This window comes from Saccopteryx bilineata, chromosome 4 (assembly GCF_036850765.1).
Source record: "Saccopteryx bilineata isolate mSacBil1 chromosome 4, mSacBil1_pri_phased_curated, whole genome shotgun sequence".
Taxonomy (NCBI): Eukaryota; Metazoa; Chordata; class Mammalia; order Chiroptera; family Emballonuridae; genus Saccopteryx; species Saccopteryx bilineata.
In genome coordinates this window covers 64,128,160-64,138,006 of record NC_089493.1, presented here as the reverse complement: position 1 = coordinate 64,138,006, position 9,847 = coordinate 64,128,160, and the positions used below count along the sequence as shown (strand labels likewise).

General features: G+C 41.0%; 1 pseudogene; it reads left to right on the top strand.

Annotated features, from left to right (window-relative positions):
• Nucleotides 1-9,343: 9,343 nt before the first annotated feature.
• LOC136333256 (large ribosomal subunit protein uL30m pseudogene) lies at nucleotides 9,344-9,847 on the top strand (annotated as a pseudogene).

The following is a 9,847-nucleotide window of genomic DNA, read 5'->3' as shown; positions in this document are numbered from 1 at the left end:
TGTCTTTTTTTTTTTTAACATTTTGTTTATTCATTTTAGAGAAAAGAGAGAGAGTGAGTGAGTGAGAGAGAGAGAGAGAGAAGCAGGAAGCATCAACTCCCATATGTGCCTTGACCAGGCAAGCCCAGGGTTTTGAACTGGTGACCTCAGCATTCCAGGTGGATGCTTTATCCACTGCGCCACCACAGGCCAGGCCTCCAATGTCTTTAAATAGGCAAGAGATATTAGATAATACATATTCTTTTTATTTGCTGTTATGAAGAATGAGAATTTCCTAGCTCAATACTTTGTGCCTTCTTGAGAAACTATTTGAAAGCATTAGTGGGATTTCAATTCAGCAGACAAGGACAGTGCCCCTGCTATGGACAAGTCATTGCGCTCAAGGACAGTGCCCCTGCTATGGACAAGTCATTGCGCTCAAGGACAGTGCCCCTGCTATGGACAAGTCATTGCGCTCAAGGACAGTGCCCCTGCTATGGACAAGTCATTGCGCTCAAGGACACTGCCCCTGCTATGGACAAGTCATTGCGCTCAAGGACACTGCCCCTGCTATGGACAAGTCATTGCGCTCGGCCCTTTGAGCACACAATGAAAGGGGCGGGCCTTTAAGGAGCTTCTGATTCACTGCCCTTCTGGATACATACATGTTTGTTCGTACAAGGCAGAATACTATCATAGAGGCCACAGAAATCTTCTTATTTTACAGGCAGGGGTGACAAAAGATCCTCTCAGATAGCAGTTGAGGTGGATTTTGAAGGGAAGTATGATTCATTAAAAAAAAGAAAATGTAGAGAGAACAACCTGAACAAGACTCAGAGGGCCTGACCAGGCGGTGGCGCAGTGGATAGAGCATTGGACTGGGATGCAGAGGACCCAGATTCGAGACCCCGAGGTTGCCAGATTGAGTGCGGGCTCATCTGGTTTGATCAAAAAGCCCACCAGCTTGAACCCAAGGTTGCTGGCTCCAGCAAGGGGTTACTCGGTCTGCTGAAGGCCTGCGGTCAAGGCACATATGAGAAAGCAATCAATGAACAACTAAGGTGTCGCGACACGCAATGAAAAACTAATGATTGATGCTTCTCATCTCTCTCTGTTCCTGTCTGTCTGTCCCTGTCTATCCCTCTCTCTCTCTCAAAAAAAAAAAAAAAAAAAAAAAGACTCAGAGGCATGGGAGTGTGTATTCTGTTCAGGAAACAGCAAAATGTTCTATTTGGCTAGATACATTCTCTAAAACAAAGCTCAGAAAGTTGTGTAGGAATAACAGTGGACATCTGCTATGTTTTCTTTGCCTGGCTTTGACTCCCCTTCTTTGGAAACAACCCTGTGACTTTCCTTTAGGGAAGCAATCCCTGTCCTTTTCTCAGCTCATGCTACTTGAAGCTGATTGTGCAATGCCCTGAATACCATCCAAGGGAGCTTGTCGTGTAAGTAATATATTTTAAGAAGAGGGAATCACAAAAACCTTTTAAAATAAAAAATGTCCAAACATATACAGAAGTTTAAAAAACATCTATATAAACCCATACCCAGACTAAACAATTATCAAGATTTTTATCGTTCTTCCTCTGTCTTTTTACCAAAGTGCTTTAAAGAAAATCCTGGACACCCTGTGTTTTCACTTCTACATACATATTTTAGCGTGCATCTCTAAAAAGCATGGATATTTTCTTACTAACAAAATGCCATTATCACACCTAACAATTCCTTGAGATTGACTAATACCCAGTCCATATTCTATTTCCCCCAGTTCTCTCAAAAATCTTTTTCTGCTGATTGGTTTGAATCAAGTGTTTTAAACAAGGTCCACACATGGCATGTAGCTTTTATAGCTCCTATGTCTGTCGTGCCTACAGCAGCCCCCCTCCACCCACTGTGTTTGTTTCTCCCTTCATGCCATTAACTTGTTGAAGAAACCGTGTCGGCTGTCCTGGAGAACGCACCTGATTCTGAGTTGGTCAGGTTGCATCCCTGTGGTGTTATTGAACTTGTTCCTTTATCTCCTATATTTCTTGTAAGTGGAAATCACCCACTGTCTGCTTATCCCACATTTATTAATATTAATGCTAAGATGATTAGAGGGTTAAGGCGGTGACAGGGACAGTTCCTCCCATATAAAATTTTTTATCCATCTTTGTTATTACTCTCAGTTTCATCTATTGACGAACTTTGCCTGCATTCTATTTCATTAGTGATGGTAAAGCATTGATTTTGTAATTTTATCCCTCTTTCCACACTTATTACTTGGATTTTTCACTAAAGAAAACTTTTCTATGTCAAGTTATGGCCATTTGGTTATCCTAAATACAGGTGATATAGAAAAGACAAATTTTCTTCTGTCAATCTTATTTTAAAACTAAAAAATATAAATATACAGAAAGCCACATAAAATAAATTAATACCTTAATAAATCATTCTAAGCAAACACCTTTGTAACTACCACCTAGGTGAGAAATTGGAACTTTAGCAGTCATCAAAGCCCTCTGTGTGTCCACTTATTGTAATTTTTATGGTAATCACTTCCATGATTTTCTTTTTTTTTTTTTTAAATATTTTATTTATTTATTTTTTTTTAGAGAGAGAGGAGTGAGAGAGAGAGACAGAGAGAGAGAGAGAAGGGGGAGGAGCAGGAAGCATCAACTCCCATATGTGCCTTGACCAGGCAAGCCCAAGGTTTCGAACCGGCGACCTCAGTGTTCCAGGTCGACGCTTTATCCCACTGCGCCACCACAGGTCAGGCCGATTTTCTTTATATTTTATCACCCAGTGTGCATCCCTAAACATTATACTTTATTTTTTTTTAATTTTGTATAAACTTTAATATGACTTTAAAAAGTCTCTACAGGTTCCCCTTCCATTGCTGCCCCTCACCCCCTTAAATTTATTTGTTAAAGAAACTTGACTGTAGCCCTGGCCGGTTAGCCCAGTCAGTTAAAGCATCATCCTGAAATGCCAAGGTTGTGGGTTTGATCCCTAGTCAGGGCACATATGGAAAGAGACCATTGAATGTACAACTAACTGAAACAACAAATGAATACTTCTCCCTCTCTCAAATCAATTGATGATGATGATGATGATGATGATAATAAAACAAGAAAGAAACTTAACCATTTGATCTATAGTTTCCTAGACTCTGGATTTTACTGATTGCACCCCCATGGCACACTGTTTCATGATCTATGTACTTGGTGTAAATTGGTAATTGAGTATAAAGACTCAATTAGATTTCAGTGTAATTTTTGGAGGCAAGACATTGTGAGTTGTTCTTTTGTTATGAGACACATAATGTCTGCCTCTTTTTATGATGTTGGTAGCTATCAATGCCTATTGTCTGGATCAATTCAATCATTATGGGTTGAAAAATGATGATATTCCAATTTTGTCACGCCTTCCTTTTTTTTAAATACTTTTTTTAAATTTTTTTACATTTTATTTATTCATTTTTTTAGAGAGAGGAGACACAGAGAGAGAAAGAGACAGAGAGAGGAAAGAAATAGAAAGAACAGAGGGAAGAGCAGGAAGCATCAATTCCCATATGTGCCTTGACCGGGCAAGCCTGGGGTTTCGAACCGGTGACCTCAGCATTCCAGGCCAATGCTTTTACCCATTGCACCACCACAGGTCAGGCGCACCTTCTTTTTTTATTAGCTAGAATAATTCTATATAGAACACCCCCCCCCATACATTATTTGGTTATCCAGAGGTAGAGCTCACACAGGAAAGGCGGGAACCAGAGAACCATAGAATTAGCCTATAGCAGTTACTATTTGCATCGTCTTGCATTATACATATAACAGTTTCAGCAAAATCACCCATTCTACCACCACTGATATTATTGAAAAGGTTTAAATTTTTTTTACATAAATAATGCAAAAATGTAAAATATAAAAAATTTAAAAATTGTTAGCACATACCCCCTATATACACTTTCACAGCATATATCCAGTACACAGTCTATACTCTCCTCCTTGGCTCTCATGTAGTCTTCGTTTTACAAGTAAATAGGTATTCAATGCTCACCACCAGGCTTTGGGGCAACATCTCTCTAGTCATTTGGAGATCTGAAGTTTGTTCTCTGGAAGATTCTTTAGGAAATATTCAAGGAAACAACACTGAATCATTGTGCCCTCATATTTCCAACAGAGGATGCTTCCCAACTTAGATTTTTTTTTGCCAACCTGAGAGGTGAGAAGTAGTTAGTTACTTGGTCTAGTTTTCATTTGTATTTTTCTTACTATGGGTCAGGTTGAATATTTCTTAATGTTTAAGGATCATTACTTTATCTGTGAACTGTCTGTCTGTTCAAGTCTTTTGTCCACTTTTTTATTGGTTTATTGATGTTCTTCTCCTTTCCCTCATTTTTAGCTCTTTCCTTATTGGGGTTATTACCCCTTTGTGTGTGGTAGGTGGGTTACAGAATATCTCTTCCTACTTCGTCATCTGTTCTTTGACGTACAGGAATTTTGACATGTGACTCTATAGTATGTTTAATACCTTATAGGGTTAGACATTCAAACTGTTTCCCCCCATATTTTGGGGGGGGCTATAATTCTGTTCTCATTTTAAAGGTACATTCAATTTGTATAGTTCTAGAAAAATATTGCTGATATATTTTTTTTGAGATTGTGTTAAATTTATAAACTAACTTAAGGAGAATGGCTATCTTTATGGTGTTGACTCTTCCACCTAAGAACATTGCTTCTCATTCCATTTGTTCTGGTCTACCTTATGTCTTTCAGTAAAAGTGTCTACAAAGTTTTCCTAACATAAATTCTGCATGTTTCTTATTAAGTTCACGCCTAAGGTTAGTTCACCTTTTTTTTTTTTTCCCAGATTCTGTCTTTATTTACAATATACTTAAACCGCAGCGATGTGCTGGCCGTTAGCAATGGGACAGCCAATGGCAGGGCCGACCCTGAGGCTGGTGGGTGCACCTCCCACCCAGGACCTGGGGCCGAGCTGCAAGCTGGAGAGATGTCTGCAGTCTGGATGGTTTTACACTCCTTCAACCCCGCTTTCCACACCACTCGGACGCTCTCCTCAGACAGTGAGTTCACCTTTTTTTTTGTCGCTAGCATTAAAAGGGTTTCTTTTGCATTATAACTCCTAGCTGGTTATTGTTTATATAAGTGAAAAATACTGATTTCTGAATATCAAAGGCTTTTTTAAAAAATTTTATTATTATTATTATTTTTTACAGAGACAGAGAGAGAGGGATAGATAGGGACAGACAGACAGGAATGGAGAGAGATGAGAAGCATCAATCATCAGTTTTTCGTTGCGACACCAGTTGCTCCTTGATTGCTTTCTCAAATGTGCCTTGACCGTGGGCCTTCAGCAGACCGAGTAACCCTTTGCTCAAGCCAGTGACCTTAGGTCCAAGCTTTGCTCAAACCAGATGAGCCTGTGCTCAAGCTGGCGACCTTGGGGTCTCGAACCTGGGTCCTCCGCATCCCAGTCCGACGCTCTATCCACTGCGCCACCACCTGGTCAGGCTTAAAGGCTTTTGAGTTAAGAATTTCTACAGTAACACTGTATAGAAATTATTGGAAAAAATGAGAGATAATCTAGCATTTCAAATGAGAAATGAATCAATGTACCAGGTCAGGATAAGGAGGGAAAAAAGAGATGTGTACCTCAAAGGTATATGACTTGAGGCTGAGGAGGCGATGAAGGAAAGGGCACTTGGATGACTGCAGTGATAATTTTAATAGATAATAGGAAGAGAAGGTTGGGGGTAGACTGAATTTCAATTCTGGACATTTATCAATACATTTTTGAGACTGAAATAAAGGTCAAATCTGAACATTTTCATTTGGAAGCCATCAGGTAGAGCCATAGGAGGTTTTGAAATAACTACGGAGAAAAAGAATAAAAAGAGAAAAGCCAATGGTACAATGTGTTGGAGACTGAAAGGCAACAGGGTCTTTGCAGTTTAGACTTTTGGGGGACAGAGGTGTGGGGAACTGACAGAAAGCTGACCCCCCACCTCACTAGTTCTGTGAAGTTGCTAAGGGCTATTTTGCTATGGTGCTGGATTGTTTATACTCATCCTACCCCCCATGTCCCTCAGAAAGACTGAAGGCAAGTTTCTTTTTATCTTTCGTTTTGTGAAGTTAAGATGTTATGTATGGTGAGGGTTTTCTGCACTTGGGAGAATTCTTGGGATGCCTTGGAAATGTGATTTTGCTTTATTGATCTCTTTGATTTGCTAATGGCCTTACTTTGCCTTATAAATAAAGCAGGTTGGGGAATGGATGGTTGCTTTTTGCAAGCTATCTCTTGCTTTGCAAAGACACCTCCTGAGCCCATCCTTTCTCTCTAAGCCTGTTTTCTTAATTCCGCGCCATTCCCACTCAGGACTGGAATTACTAGCCATGCTGGTTCACAGCAATAATGTCAAAGGATTTCTATATTTAAATAATAGGCAGATGGAGCTAATCCCTGAAAGAGACCAAGAATGAGGGGTCTAAGGTAGGAAGTGAATCAGAATACGAAATTATAGAAACCATTTTTGAAACAGCCATTTAAAAACTTATCAGAATGAGATAAGATTGTGAAAGATTAAGATCATATCATCTAGGGGCCCTGGCCAGTTGGCTCAGTGGTAGAGCGTCGGCCTGGTGTGCAGAAGTCCCGGGTTCGATTTCCGGACAGGGCACACAGGAGAGGAGCCCATCTGCTTCTCCACCCCTCCCCCTCTCCTTCCTCTCTGTCTCTCTCTTCCCCTCCCGCAGCCGAGGCTCCATTGGAGCAAAAGATGGCCCGTGCGCTGGGGATGGTTCCTTGGCCTCTGCCCTAGGTGCTAGAGTGGCTCTGGTCGCGACAGAGTGACGCCCTGGATGGGCAGAGCATCGCCCCCTGGTGGGCGTGCCGGGTGGATCCCAGTTGGGCGCATGCGGGAGTCTGTCTGACTGCCTCCCCGTTTCCAGCTTCAGAAAAATGCAAAAAAAAAAAAAAAAGATCATATCAACTAGGGGTGGATTTGTGTAGGAAATTTAAATTGTATTTCAAACATGTGAAATCCAAATACAAGAGGTCTCATTATGTAAACAGTCTATACAGGTATCAGTTAAACAAATACGCTCAAATGACAACAGTTTAGCCTAAATTAAATTTTCTCAAGTTATTTCTTGCTATGGCCATATAACCTAAATTCAAAGTTCAGGCCTTTGCTTGAATCTACATTCTTTTTTGCCACCTGACAGATGTATATGTATGTGTGTGTCTCCAAGTAAAACACATTTAAGTGCTGAAAAGAATAAAAACTTTTCCTACTCTTTCCCTACTCCTACATAAATGTCCTCTTTTTTTTTTTAAGCAAAAAAGAGAGAGACAGACAGGAAGGGAGAGAGATGAGAAACATCAACTTGCTATTGCAACACTTTAGTTGTTCATTGATTGTTTTCTCATATGTGCCTTGACCAGGGAGTTCCAGCTGAGCCAGTGACCCTTTGCTCAGGCCAGTGATCTTGGGCTTCAAGTCAGCAAACATGGGGGGCATGTCTATGATCTCACGCTCAAGCCAGCAACTCCACGCTCAAGTCGGCAACCTAAGGTTTCAAACCTGGGACCTCAGCATCCCAGGCCAACACTCTATCCACTGTACCACCACCTGGTCAGACACAAATGTCTTTTTATGTAGGCATTTATATCATAATAGTGCACACTTAGGGTTTATAAAATATTGTTAGATCTCATATAACTTCACAAGATTCAGAGAAGTAACCAGGACATTGGTCATTATTCTTAATAAAGTACAAAAAGGGGGAAAGAATGACAGAACCAGGTCTAGATCTCAGATATTCTTGACTCATAGCCTCCAGGCATATTATGAATCAGAGTTAAATACAGTAAATGCTTTTCTTAGGTATTGTAAGCAGAAAAAGCCTAAATGTAGGAATTAGATGCTTAGCCATCAAGTTTTCAACTGCGCCTCTAGAAATGACTCCCAGAACAACATGGTAGAGTTGGCCATCAGGGGAATGAGTTCATACCTAGAATCACTGGAGATCAGGAAGCCAGGCCAGTAAGTTTCTGATACTGTTGACTGCCACTGCTCGACTGCATCTTACCATTCACAGAACTGGTGACTTGGCACTGGAGATGGACCCTTGATACCTAAGAATCTAAAGAATGGACTCTAGGCCCTAGCTAGTTGGTTTAGCGATAAAGCATCGGCCTGGTGTGTGTGGAAATCCTGGGTTTGATTCCTCCTGGTCAGGGAGCACAGAAGCGATCATCTACTTCTCCACCCCCACAGGCATGGCTCATTTAAGCAAAGTTGGCCCCAGGCACTGAGAATGGCACCATGGCGCTAAAAGAGCTTGATTGCTGAGCAATGGAGCGACCCCAAGTGGGCAGAGCATCGCCCCATAGGGGGCTTGCTGGGTGGATCCTGATCAGGGTGCATATGGGAGTCTGTATCTCTGCCTCCCTGCCTCTCATTTAATAATAATAATAATAATAATAATAATAATAATAATAATAATAAAGGAATGAACTCTAGAACACTGTAGCTGAAAAACTTTGTCATTAGGACTTTGCTCGCAAGAAAGCCACCAAAATCGGATAGGAGGATAGCTTATGCTTCATTTTCATCTTCCAAATCTTTCAAGAATTCATCTAATAGAGGGAATGTAACTTGGATGCAGAACCCAATCTGGGAGGAAGTCTTGATAATGTAGCTTTTGGCTTCCCACATCTGCATACCAGTCAGAGGCTGGGAAGAAATTGAGCAAGCCAATTCACAAGATTTGCAGTAGCAATTTCTTTTGTGTCTTCATTCGAAATGTTGGCAAAAGTAACAAATGGGTCTGAACCATGTGACCCACCTCTAGGAAATGCTCTCCAGATGGATATCATTACTATAACTTTACCAGGGTCATGGTTATAATTGGCAGAGCCAAAACTTAAACCCAGGTCTGACACCAAAAACTAAAATGCCTATATTGTCATTCAATTTGATTTGTTCTCTTTAGTTGTTTAAGCAGTTTATAATCCACCTAGTTTTTATCTTTATCTTGTTTTGGGACAACTATGAAACAGTATTCAAATGCTGTGCTAAACTCGGTATTTTAAGATCCTCTCCCAATTTACCAATTCCAATAAAAAACAGATACCATTTCCCATGACTTGGAATCCACGATTGCTTAATGATCCTCATGTTAATCTAACATTCCTCACAACTTCTTAAAACCTCTTAGAGGCCATATTGGTTAGAATTTGAATTTGCGGGCAGTTTGACAGCACTTGGTGGTCTCTGTGCTCAGCTTCCTGTCTACAGGTAAGTTCAGGCTTAACAACATTTAGCAACCATTGCCTCTACCAAGGAGTGACCACACTCATGGCCCGGATTTTGCTCTCAAGAGTTCAGAGGCCCCCCAGACAGACTACAAACTGTGACCAAAGGTGAGGTCTCTCTCATTTGTATAGATTGGAGTCGTCACAAATTTACCAAGTCAAGTATTCCAGAAAAATGTTTCAGCCTTCACCTGAAGATCATGAAAAATATGGTGGGGATCCACAGCACCCTAAGAAACTGCATACCAGTACCAGAATAAAAAGTACAAGAAGACATCCATATTGGGAAAGGATGTACTAAAGATGCTTGTATTAGAAAAACAGCATAATCAAGCCCTTCAGTAAAAAATGAAAGCGGCTAAACATTGATGATAGTCAAGCCTGAGCTAGCACAAGGACTTCTACCAGGAGGACAAGGCCCGCACCTGCCTCACCTACTTCAAGAGCATGGGGGCGGGGGCAAGGGGGGTAGTAGTAGTGCAGTGGCATCTGAGCCCCATGGACCAGGGAGCAATTAGATCCTAATAACAGAGATGTTTCAGATTAA